The sequence below is a fragment of the Martes martes genome (genome assembly GCF_963455335.1).
Source record: "Martes martes genome assembly, chromosome: 5".
In the NCBI taxonomy this organism is placed as follows: domain Eukaryota; kingdom Metazoa; phylum Chordata; class Mammalia; order Carnivora; family Mustelidae; genus Martes; species Martes martes.
The window spans coordinates 141742406-141755845 of record NC_137892.1 but is presented as its reverse complement, the minus strand read 5'-3'; the positions used below and the strand labels follow the sequence as shown (position 1 = coordinate 141755845).

General features: G+C 37.2%; 1 long non-coding RNA gene across 1 annotated transcript in view; it reads right to left on the bottom strand.

The window, feature by feature from the left end:
* LOC308343730 overlaps positions 1-13440 on the bottom strand; it is a 249797-nt gene that overhangs the window by 47936 nt on the left and 188421 nt on the right. The window lies entirely within an intron of this gene.

The following is a 13440-nucleotide window of genomic DNA, read 5'->3' as shown; positions in this document are numbered from 1 at the left end:
ACCCTGAAATGACTTATTAGCTCATTAACACTTCAAGGTGGAATAGTTTTCAGATTAACTAGCTTCATCGAGCACAGAATGGGTGAAGGCACAATGCATCTGTTCTAAAACAAAATTTCCTTCTTTATTGCAAGCTGATACATGTTCATTTGAGAATATTAGAGAACACACAAAAATTAAAGAAATAGAAGCCATCCATAAGCTCACCACATAAGATTACTACTCTTAATATCTGGGTGAATATACTCACTTTTTGTTTATTTATGTGCATGAAAATAGAGGTAGTTTAAAATTTAATGTCACTACTTAGAGGTGCAGGCATTTGATTTTATTTCTTTATAACGGGACTTGTTCACAAATCTCCTTTTTCACATTTGCCATGGAAAACAAACTTGAATTTTCCATATTAAAATGATGGAAACACTTTCTGTTTCACTTAATCATTTCCACATTAGCTCACTCTCATTGTTTCAACGTTTCAACCTCTTCTTCCTTTTTTTCTTTCCTTTCTCTCCAAAATGTGACAGTGCTATGATCTGGATATCTCTCCTTCTCGAAATTCGTATGTTGAAACTTGGTCCCCAGTGTGAGAGTATTCGAAAGTGGGGGGGTGCTCTGGGCAGGTGATTAGATCATGCAGGAAGAGCCTTTATGAGAGTGCCCACAGGGTTCCCGACCCTCTACCACCTACCACTAGAAGTCTGCAATCCTGACCATGTTGGTACCCTGAGAGCAGACTTGCAGCCTCCAGAACAGTGAGAAAAAATTTTCTGCTGTTTGTAAACCACTTGGTCTGTGGTACTTTGTTACAGCAACCCAAGAAGACTAAGACAGACGGTGTGGTGGGAAGGCCCCAGCTTGCACACAGACCGTGCTTGGTGGCGGGGTCTCCAGTCATGGTACTGGAATGTGTGTGTGCTCCTGTGGCACCTGCTGCTGTTGTTCCCTTGTCACAGGCAACACACGGTAGTTCCTCCCGCAGAGCTCCCCGGTATTGTGTCCAGGCGCTGACTAGGTTATCACCTTGGCCTGGGCTTGAACTCCCATTCAGGTCCTAGTTCGAGCAGTCCCTCTGCTCAAAGATACAGATGATTTCCCCAACAAATGAGATGCCCAACCATTGTCTGCACCCTCCACCTTCCCACAGTGGGGTACACGGTAACTACTTAACTCTCCATTCCAAAAGTTTTCAAATTCTTCCCCTCTCTCTAGTAACATACCCACTAACTCTGTGAATCTTTCTAGATTGCTTCTGGGCTCAGTGATGGGATTTCCTTTGGCCATTGCGGTATCAGCAAATTGGGCTCAAGCAGAGGTTAGAAATACATGCAAGGGGCTGGGGCATGTCTTCTCTCTTGCTGCACTTGCTAAGAACACCATGTGAACAAGTCCAAGCTGTTCTGCTGGAAGCCACAGTAACAGACTAGAACTGTCCCAGACAATAGCCGGTCAAATGCCAGACATGGGAGGGAGGCCACCAGACAGCAGCAAGTACCCAGCAATCATCTGCCAACTGATCGCAGAAGTGGCCAATGCTTACAAAAGAAAGAGTAAATCTGGTTGAGACCAGACCAAACTGGGGCTCACAGAATCAAGAGCTAAGCAAGTGGTTGTTGTTTTAAGCCATTATATTGTGGGACACTTTGTTACACACCAGTAGGTGACTGCCACAGAGTGATGGCTATCTCAAGTCCTCTCTCTTCCTGGACCTTCACTGTCACCAATTCTATGTTCTACTCTGCTGGTGATGGAGAAGAGAGCTGTATGGGTCAGCTTCCTACCTCACTCCCATGTAGTAATACATGGATAAATAAGGAGTCTACACAATTTACTCTCTAAGCTGGGTTGCATTTGAGAGCAAAAAGAGGGGCTACTGATAATGATAGTAGTATAATAATAGGTGAAACCAGGACTGTCCAGGGAAATGGTGATATATGGTCTTATATGTACAAGTAAATTTGTTCCTTGGGTCTCTTTCTAGAATTTCTTTAGTAGAAAAATGGATCTCTATGCCCCACTGCCACCCATGCACTTAGAGCTTGTTTTTGTCAGTTTGAGCTGCTATAATAAATCACCATACATTAGATGGTTTAAATAGAAACATCCCTCAGAGTTCTGGAGTGTGGGAAGTCCAAGATCAAGGTGTTGGTATGGCTGGGTTCTGGTGAGAGTCCTCTTCCTGATTTGCAGATGGCTGTCTTCTTGCTGCATATAAATGGCAGAAAGCAGACAAAAAGGGAGCAAGCTCTCTGTGCTCTCTTCTTATAAGAGTATTCATCCCATTGTGAAGGTCCTATTCTCATAATGTAATCACCTCCCAGGGGTCCCATCTCTAACACCATCACTTTAGGGATTAGGGTTTCAACATACGAATTTTGAAAAGATGCAAATATTAAGTCCATAGCACAGTTCAAACCCAGAAGAAGGCAGAGCCAAGACCCACTCACGTGTACGCCTCTATACTGTCTCTCTTGATCTCCTTTTTGATTCTGATTCTTTTCCTCTTTCGAGTCCTTAAGTGGCTGGATCAAATTTCATTCTGTAGCAGAATAAATGTTACTACATCTTGGAGAAGCTGCACTGCATCCATGTGAATGGCATGTACTCTGGAGCCAAACTGCCCGAATTAAAATACCAGCTCTACTACTTACCAGTTGTGTATAACCCTGTTCAAGTTAACTAACCTCCTTGTGCCTCAGTTTCTCACCAGAAAATAGCAGTGCTCATACAGCACCTATTCTCAAGAATTCAACAGCTTAAAATATGAAAAATACTTGCAGCAGTTAATTTCACCCGGTGCAGAGCATTATATGTCCTACCATGCATTCATCCCTATTCTGTGATTTTTCTCAGGTCTTAGTCCTCAAGGCTCTGGCTTATGATCTTCCATATCAACTCATAGGAAAACTCACAGAAGAAAACTCTTCCTTAACCCTCTAGTTCTTACCTATCAAATGTGATTTGGTTTGTAGATTATTCCTTTGCTTATTGAATTTAAAAACTCTATTTTGAAAGTTAAAGGAAGAACTGAACACTTTTCAGGGTGCCTCAGTGGCTCAGTCAGTTAAGTGTCTGCCTTCGACTCAGGTCATGATCCCAGAGTCCTGAGATCAAGTGCCTGCCGGGCTCCCTGCTTGCGGGGAGCCTGCTTCTTCCTCTCTCTGCCCCAGCTCATGCTCTCTCTCACTATTTCTCTCTCAGATAAATAAACAATATCTTTAAAAAAAAAAAAAAAGAAGAACTGAACACTTTTGTAAGATGCTTCCTGTCTTCTCCTTAAAGCAGCAAGTATCTACCTTGTAGTTTGGGGTTAATGGTGGGAGGGGTAGGGATTAAAGCACAGTTATCAAGAATGGAAAATGACATCTATTATATTTCACATTACTCAAAACAGAATTTTTGAATAATGTGACCATCTTCTACATATTAATAGTATGTAGTAAACTATTTGGCCATTTTACACAAAATATAATTTATAATAATTATAATATAATAGTAATAGAATTTATTTCACCAATCTTTGAACACTAAGAACTGTGTTTTTTTATTTCTCTGATACAAATGTTACATGAATGAAATACTTTTTAGCAAAATTGACACCAAATGTCTTCAACATAAATTTGCAGAGATGAATGTGCTCTAACAAAAGGCATTTTACATTGCTTGCCTATATACATACATATTTATAGGCACCCCCAATTTTATGATTAGATATTTGGTTGATCTTTAGTTAAGATGACCTTTTGCAAACAGTTGTTAAGTTAGAGTCAGGGGAGTGGACTATGAGAAGATGAGTTTTCTGTGTGGCTGGAAACCTGGAACACTTGACCCATCCTCAACAGGGATAGGTTTTGCTAAGGTTAATCTTAACTGGAAACCCAGAAATGTTTCAAATGTCTATGAATACTTTTTGTAAGGGTGTATATTATTTGTGACTATATAGTCTTTACGAATTTTAATGTAAGTCAATAATATAAAACAAAGTTGGCAAAATTTTACTGTAAATGGTCAAACAGTAAATATTTTAGGTTTTATAGGCTATGTGGTCTTTGTTGCAATTACTCAACTCCAGAAAGCAGCCATTGACAATATGTCAATGAATCAGAGTGGTCATGCTCCAATAAAACTGTATTTATAATACAGTGGTCTAGAGTTAGCCTTTAGCCATAATTTCCCTACACCTGGTATAAAGGAACTGTGCATTAAATAAATGGACTTTCCCAACCTGGAAGCTCCCAACTCTTCATATACTTCACTGAGTGTGGTTGTATATTCCCATTAGGAATTTCGGAACCAAGAACAGCTGAACTATCTTACACTATATTTTTCCCACATCATGTGGGAAACTCTCTTCTGAGAAATATGGGACTTAATCTAATCCACAATTATTGTTGTGTATTAGGTTATTATGTTATTGTTGTGGGTTATATTATTGCTGTGTATATGAGTGTGTGTTTGTGTGTGTCAGAGAGAATATATGTTATTCTGTAGCAAGGAAAAATCTTTAAAAATGACATATATTTCTATAAAAGTCAAATCAACTAATATAATCATTAGCCTTATAGGAAAATGCATCCTCCTTATATAATAAAATATGGTGCAGTATATTGATGTTTTATCTTAACCAATTTGATAGATATTTTAAAAGACAACTTCACCTTTTTGGTTTAATATATATTTTATAGATTTCTAAAGTGGTTGAGAGTTTTCTTTCTTATAATTTAATAGGTAGCAATAAGACCTAGGTCCCAGGCAAATTTATGATCCTCTTGGAAAGACTGGGCCATAGTTTTGACTCAATATTACTGAAGCCACTTCCCCCTGCCCCCAATTAAGATTACCTGACATCTGTCACATTCCTGTAGCCCACAGAGAAGACGGGACTTTTAGTGGCAGGAAATTCATTGAGGTCTAATTCTACCTGGTTTATTTTATGTTCCATCTGTTCAGTAGGTCAGATACGAAACAGTGGATGATCCCAGGTTCTCTTATTTCTCATGGGCACCATCAGACTGCTCCCCACTTCCTCCAAAACAACCCTAACGTCCTACCTCAAACCTTCCCTCTTGCCACTGAAAGATGAGAGCCACAGGATCTACTCAACACACACACAAGGTGACTGGCTCATCTGGCCTGCCCCATGAGGCTGCAAACTGTAGGTGGGCAGGTATGCAATGCCATGAGTAGTAAAGTACTCCAGGTCCCAGATGCTATTGCTGCCATCTGGCATCTGGTATTTCAGCTGGCCAAACCCAGAAGAGCTCCTTGGGAACAGCAATGGGAGATGGGAGACACCATATAAATTCTATTTTATTACTCTTCATGCAGCATCTCAGTAGTCTTTGAGGATGTTCAGAAATTCACATGAACTCTCCTACGATGTCTCTTGAAGCCATGGAGCAATCAGCTGTGCCCAAGACATTGTGGTCAATTTAGTCATGCACTTCTTCCTTCCTTCTCTCCCTGATGGAATAAGGAATTTCCCTCCTAATTAGGGAATTAGGTATTTGCCTCACTAATGAAATGTTAGCACATAAGCTTTTGCCTTTAAACCTGTTTTCTAGTGCTCCATACAATACAGATTGCATAGAGCACTGGGTGTTGTATGTAAACAATGAATCTTGGAACACTACATCAAAAACTAATGATGTATTGTATGATGACGAATATAACACAATAAAAATTTTTAAAAAAATAAACCTTTTTTCCAGGGCAACTGTGCCAAGAAGGGGTACATGTGTTTTGTGTGTGTGTGTAAGACAGGGTAAACCAACATTTTTTAAAAAAAATCTTTCAAGTTCATCATCATTTTGGGGAGTGGATATACCCTTGACTTTAACTTTGTTAAATCTTAAATTAATTTTTGTTATATTGTACTCACATGACCCTACCGAAAAAAATTTCATTCATTTTCTCATATAACAAATTTTTGTGTGCATGTCAAAGAAGGGAAGGAAGGGTGCACTAGTTCTAATATTTTTATTTGAAATATAAAAGAATGGGGTGAAAAAAATGTTTTAAATGCCCAACCCACTTGGCTGAATTTTTTTTAATCAAATATTGATAAGTGAAATACATGGCTTTGATTGACTAATGAAAGACCATCCAAGAATGAACATTTTCCTTAAACTAGTATTTCAATAAACAATCTGGCCCTTACTCACTGCTTAGGACGCTGTCTCCATCGAGTGAATTTTACAAATGACTCCTATTTAACGCATCCTCTTTCTCTTACTTTATTATATTTATAGTACTTATCACCAATTGACATTATAAATTTTACCTAATATTGCCATTTTAATTCACTGAAGTTTAAGGTCAAAGAATTAGAAATATTAGAATTATTCTCTGTTTTGTTTACTGCTATCTTCCCAATGCCTAGAACAGTACATTCTTTTTTTTTTTTTTTAATTTATTTATTTGTTAGAGAGAGAGAGCGAGCGAGCACAGGCAGACAGAGTGGCAGGCAGAGGCAGAGGCAGAGGGAGAAGCGGGCTCCTTGTGGGACTCGATCCCAGGACGCCGCGATCATGACAGGAGCCGAAGGCAGCTGCTCAACCAACTGAGCCTCCCAGGTGTCCCTAGAACAGTACATTCTTGAAAAATAGTAGGCGTCAAATAATTTTTGAAAAATGAATGAATGCTCATTTAGGAAAGAAGCAGCCAAGGTCAATATTTAAATTATTATTAATAATACCTTACACTTCTAAAAAAATCTAAGAAATTTCAAAGGGGTTTTACTTATATCAATTCAATTATACCTAATAAAAAGCTTTTAAGATTTTTGTGCACAATCTACAGATGTGTGACTTCTCCAAGTTAAACTCCTCAGTTATAGGAAGAAGAATAAATCTTTCCTTCTTTTTTTCAGACTTGAAGACAGATTTTGGTGTTGTTACTATTTTTAGAATAAGTCATTTCTGGTTACAATATAGCAACAAATTGGTTATATCATAACTACATAACTAACGTACCTTGAGACCATTGATACTACGTAAACTGATAAATTTCCTTTGCTACTGAAACACAGATTGGCACAAGAAGAGAACAATGAAATGGGGCAAGTGTTAAGTGCAACTCTTTAATATAACACACACCCCCCCCCCACGTGCACACAGAGATTGTGCCATTAGACAGTATTTGAAGGGAACACATCCCTAGGTAATAATTCATGACCTGCTATTCTGCATTCGATTCTGGTGAAAGCCTGCTGATAACCCTGGTACTTTCATCAACCTAAAATCTAATTTCTTCTTTTTACCACAATTTATCACCTTGTATCTTACACTGAAAAAAGTTCTCCTGTTCTGTGTGATTCAAGAGCTAATCTCCTGAACTCCTATTCTTGCCAGTCAAATTACTCGGAACTAATTAGCATGAAAACAAATGTGATCATCTAAGGAGATTTTTGTTCCCTGCCTTTATTGGAAAACAAAGACTGTAGTGGTTGGATTACTTCAGGAGGAGCAAAATAGGTAATTCCCCTTTTCTAAAGCCACTTAAAAGCCAAAGGTGATTTCAATTATTCACCAAATGTGTATATATGATGTGTTAACCAGTGACAATACAAAACGACAGAAGAATAATAGCATTTCTCATTCAATGCAGCTCTATTATATACAATGCAAAGATGTGCTCTTCACACTAAAGCAGACAATGAATACACATTGTGTGACACACAGGGCTTAAAAATAGAGATGTGTGGGTAGCCAAGAATCTGCTGTGACAAAGATCTGATCTACTAATTATCTGCAACATATTTTGGGTCCCATGACTGCTACCCCAATCTTCTTACAATTCACCTGAGGGTGATTTTGGCAGACTGTCAACAGGGAAACAGGGAAATGAGTTGGGAAACATTAATAAGGGTTGAGAACAACAGCTTTTCATGCTTTGAGCTCATCATTCAAGTATAACAAAAACTGTAAGATGAGGAATGGAGACAATGGACTGAGAAGACAAGAAAGAGAGAAGCAAACATTTAAATGACTATAAAATCAGTTTATGAACCTCTTGTCAAATATGTTTGTTGTAGTTTTTTTTTGAAGTTGTCTTATACTTTTTCTATTTTTAAAAAATCAATCAATAGAGTTATACCTTCCATAACAGCAAAACACTTCTGTTCCTTAATACAGCAAAGCCTTTGTCCATTTAAACAAAAAAATAACCACATACTATTAAGTTTCCAAAAAGGGGAATGAAACTGTAATAGCTATAAAGATATTTAGAAAAACAGAACCAGAGCATAATATGGAAATTAGTTTTTCCATGATTAAAAAAATGGAATAGCTAATGTTATTTATTTATTCTCCTTCACTTAACTAATGTGTGTTTCTAAAAATTTTACAGCATTTTAGGTAAAATATGTGAGCATTGTGTTCAATATATTTAAACTACATATTAACCGAATGAAACACCAACTTTAAGGAGTTATGAAAGTTAGATATAAGTGGAAGTTATACATGATTTCTCTAATCTTAGAAAATTAATGGTATTAAAATTTAGTATTAAAATATACAATATACAAAAATAGACTTTCATTCTCCATAATAAAAATGAAAATAATCTATTTTAACTTATGGAGCCATAAAATTAATTTAATTTAAACATACAGGGAATAACATAAAAAACTTTTTAAACCCTGTTATATATAGTTTAAATATCAGTTTATATAAAACATTAAGTTGAAAAGCTTTCTTTATAGACTATCCCCAGTCTGGTTTCTTTCTCCAGCCCAATAATTAACCAGAATTTCTTCCTTCCTAGCTACTTTTAGCATTTTTACATACATGTGCTTCTATAAAAGGTAAACGATTTCAAGTATCATTCCAAGACCTACTTCTTTTTGCATTCAACATTCTGTATTTGTGATTTATATATGTATATATACATACATATATATATATATATATGGATCTAGTTCATTCTTTTAAACAGCTAAATAACATTGTGTTATATAAACATCACATTTTATTTCTTTTTGTTGGTGCACACTTAAGTTCCTTTGTATTTGCTGTTTTTCTTTTGAAGATTTTATTTATTTATTTATTTATTTATTTGTCAGAGAGGGAGAGAGAGAGAGAGCACATGCACAAGCAGGCAGAGTGGCAGGCAGAGGCAGAGAGAGAAGCAGGCTCCCTGTCGAGCAAGGAGTCTGATACGGTACTCAATCCCAGGACACTGGGATCATGACCTGAGCCGAAGGCAGAGACTTAACTGACTGAGCCACCCAGGCATCCCTGTATTTGCTGTTTTAAACAATGTTTTTGATGCAGATCCTTATACGCGTCCCCTTGTGCAAATATACAAGAATATTATTAGGCCCTGTACCCAGAAGTGCAATTACTGGGGAGACGTGAAATTTTAAAATTAATACACATCTTAGAAATTATCTGACACTATAAACTCCTTTTACTAGGGTACAATTAACAAACAGTGGCAAGGTCAAAAGTAGATTCCAAACAGGGAATGAATTTCTTTGCTCTTGACACTGTGTCACTACTTTCTATTCATTTTGGCCCTTTTATGTACTACACAAAGTGCTTGTGCATTTATTCTCAATACAACCCATGAAATTAGCCCCTTATTATCTACTTCAAATAATACTATAAAGTCATTGACTGCATATTTGCAGGTTGCAAGGACACAAGACCGAGAATGAGACTTCAACAGTGCTATTAATGTCTGACACACTGTGGTCACCATGCAACTCACTTACCTTCCATTTTTCTGCCTTCTCTTAGACTTTTCTTTGGCCAAATATCTGGTCTGATGCTGTCATTTTCTTTCTTTGGCCGAATATCTGGTCTGATGCTGTCATTTTCTAACTATGTTCTCCACCTCACCTTCCATACCACTCTTTACATAGTAGTTAGAATTTATTTAAAAATGTCAACTGGGGGGACGCCTGGGTGGCTCAGTTGGTTAAGCGGCTGCCTTCGGCTCAGGTCATGATCCCAGTGTCCTGAGATCGAGTCCCACGTCGGGCTCCTTGCTCGGCAGGGAGCCTGCTTTCTCCCTCTGCCTCTGCCTGCCACCCTGTCTGCTTGTGCTCACTCTCACTCCTCTCTCTCTCTGGCGGAAAAAAAAAAAAGTCAATTGGGGGCAACTGGGTGGCTCAGTTGGTTAAGTATCTGCACTTGGCTCAGGTCATGATCTCAGGGCTCTGGGACGGAGCCACAGTGTCCTGGGATCAAGCCCTGTGTCAGGCTTTCTGCTCAGTGGGATGTCTGCTTCTCCCTCTCTGTCTGTGCTCTCTCTCTCTCTCTCTCAAATAAATAAATAAAATCTTTAAAAAAATGTAAATTGAATTATGTCACTACCTACTTAAAGCCCATGATGGTCTCCTTATTGTTATCAGAATAAAATTCCAATTCCTTACCAAGGTCTATCTAGTCTCCCCTGTGCCACTGTCACCTTCATTGGCTATGCTCCTGACACACTGGTCTTACTTGGGGCAAGTTTTTTTCTTTGCATATAGTCTTTCTTCTGTCCAGATCACTCTTCCCACATTACCTCACATGGCTGGTTCACTCCCCCTTTTCAAGTATAGACTAAATATAACTTCTTCAAAGAGGCTTGCATTGACCATCCAATCCAAAGTAGGCCTCTATCCCCTTACTCAGCCCCAGGGTTACCAATAATTCTTCTTTGCAATAGTGTATTATTTTGCTGGGGCTGCCATAACAAGATATCACAAACTGGGTGACTTACACAACAGAAATGTATGGTTTCATAGCTCTGGATTCAAGAGCAAAGTGTCAGCAGAGTTGATTCCTTCTGAGGGCCGTGAGGAAGAATATGTTCTATGTCTTTCTTTTCTAGTTTTTCGTGGTTTGCCAGCGATCTTTGGAATCTGGCTTATAGCAACATTACCCTGATATCTACCTTAGTCTTCACATGGCATTCTCCCTGTGTCTGTATCCAAATCTCCCCTTTTATAAAGACATCAGTGATATGGAATTAGAGGCCCACACTACTTCATCATAACCTCCTCTGAAGGTAATTACATCTGCAACAAACCTATTGCCCAAAAAGGGTCACATCCTGAGGTCCTGGGAATCAGAATTTAAACATACAAATTCTGGGAGGGGACACAATTCAACTCATAACATGTACTTTTCAAAATGTATAATTGTATATGTGTTTGTTCATTTGCTTAACAACCATTTCCTTCACCAGACTGGAGAACAGTTTTTTGTTTTCATATATATATATGTATACACACACACACACACACACACACACACACACACGTATATATGTATATACGTATGTATGTGTGTGTATATATATATATACATATACACATATGTATATACATATATACAACTCAATGTCCTCAATAGGCTTGGCACCTGATAGTCAATAAATGTTTGTTGTTTTTCTACCCACATAATTACATGATTTATAAAGTCTATTACTGGTCTGAATCTTGTGATTTTTGTTTAAACCATGCTCAATTTTATCATCAAAATTTTATCCAATGCCATCCCAGGGCAAAGTTTTCAAAATGTAAACCATATGTCAAAATAAAGCAAACATAAATCTTGCTTTGCTGCATAACTTCCTAAATAACTCAATCCAAAATATGTACGTTTTCAGAAAGGAGACGGAGGTATCGCCATAGTTCACTTAGTAATTTTTCAACCAAGTTTTAATATACTTCAGCTCTGAGGAATGAGGTCTAAGAATAATAATATAAAATGTAACTCCACTATATCTTATGCTGGACAAGAGAAACTTAAGAAAACTCACCTCTACAGTTCAAAGTATCACTGGCTTCTGCTGTACTGTCCGTTTGTCTTTTGTTCTTTTTATGTCCACCCCTCTACAACCAGAGCTCTGAATCCTACTTTATAGCCTACTTTCTGAATACACTTAATCATGCTTTTATTCTATTTTTCCCCAGCCTTCTCTTACTGTCCCTTTTTACCAGTTCTATCTCCTATGCTGTCAAAAATGCATGAGTCTCCCATTTTAAGAAGGCCTGTTTTAAATCTTCCAAATCTATTATTGGATCTGGTCTCTCAACTCAACCTTCTTGATATTTTCTTTGAGCCTCTTTAAATCAATTCTGTCACCTCCGCTAGATGAATCTTACAAAAATGCCATTTTCATTATGTCACTTCCCTGATTTAAAACTATATTGGAACCATATCACCTATTGGATCAAGTTTAAGATTCTAAGTCTCCATTAACTAGCCTTAGATTGCTCATCCTTTTTTAACTTCCACTGTAATTTCTCAAACTTATGCCATCTGCTTTATTCTCTCAACAGCTCTTGCCAATGTCAACTCTCTTACCTTATTTATGTTGCTTTTCCAAGTGAAAAAGACCTGCCTACATCTTCCTGAAAAAATCCAGCTCTATCCAGTCATTAAGTTTCAGCTAAGGGAAGTTGCTCTCATGGAATTGACTCTTCCAGTCCATACAATCTCCTCTGTCTGACATTCTATAGCAATTTTAGTTAGGAAGCAACAAGGGAAAATATGTATTTTTAGCTAAATGCGTGAACATTACACTTCTAGTTCATCTGTGCTTTCTGGCATTCTTCAAATCTCAATAAATATATAACCATTCTCAGCACCATCCATAATTAAGCCTGAGCTACATGGAATCTATTAAGGCAAATCTTTAAGCAACACAGAGTTTAAGTCATGTATAAACTATTCTTTTTACATTTTTGATTGTTTTATTCTCTTATTATTTTAATGCTTAATTACTTTCCTCACATCAATTTTCATGTATAAATTAGGTATAATTGTAAGATTTCATATGGAAAAAACCACTTCTATAATAAACCTAGAGAAGATCTACAGACTTGGTAGTAGAAAGCTTTTTTGCAAACACATGCCAGCAGAAATCACAAGAATTATAAAGCTAAGGAAGGGCATGGAAAAAAAATGTTGAATTTTTTGTCCTGATAAAGTTTTCTCTGATAGCCTATCTTTATTTGGTACCTAGGTACTCTGTTTTTTAACCATGTATAATGATATTAAAGTATCATTATGCTCCTGGCTCATGATTCTTTAACTTCAGACTTATAGTGCAATACTGATAGAGGAAAAATGGGAAGCACAAATATAAAATCGTGTTAATGGACTATAAAAGAGTGCTAATTTACAATCCATTTCCTAAAAAATCACAAGAATGATCTCACCAGTATAGGGAACACAGTATCTATAACATACATAAAGTGAAAACACATTAAATACCTGTTTTAACAATATTAATTTTATGTAATCCTTTTTAGGAACTGTAAAAAGTATAAAATTTTACACTTTGATTTATTGTTCAGAGTCTGTTTTCCATACTAGACTATGAACTCCTGCAAGTAGTGGCCATGTCTGCATTATTTATTATTGGATCCATCCCTCTTCCTAGACCCAGTCACCAGCCACATACAGTTATCATAAACTTGACAAGTGGCTAGTCCAA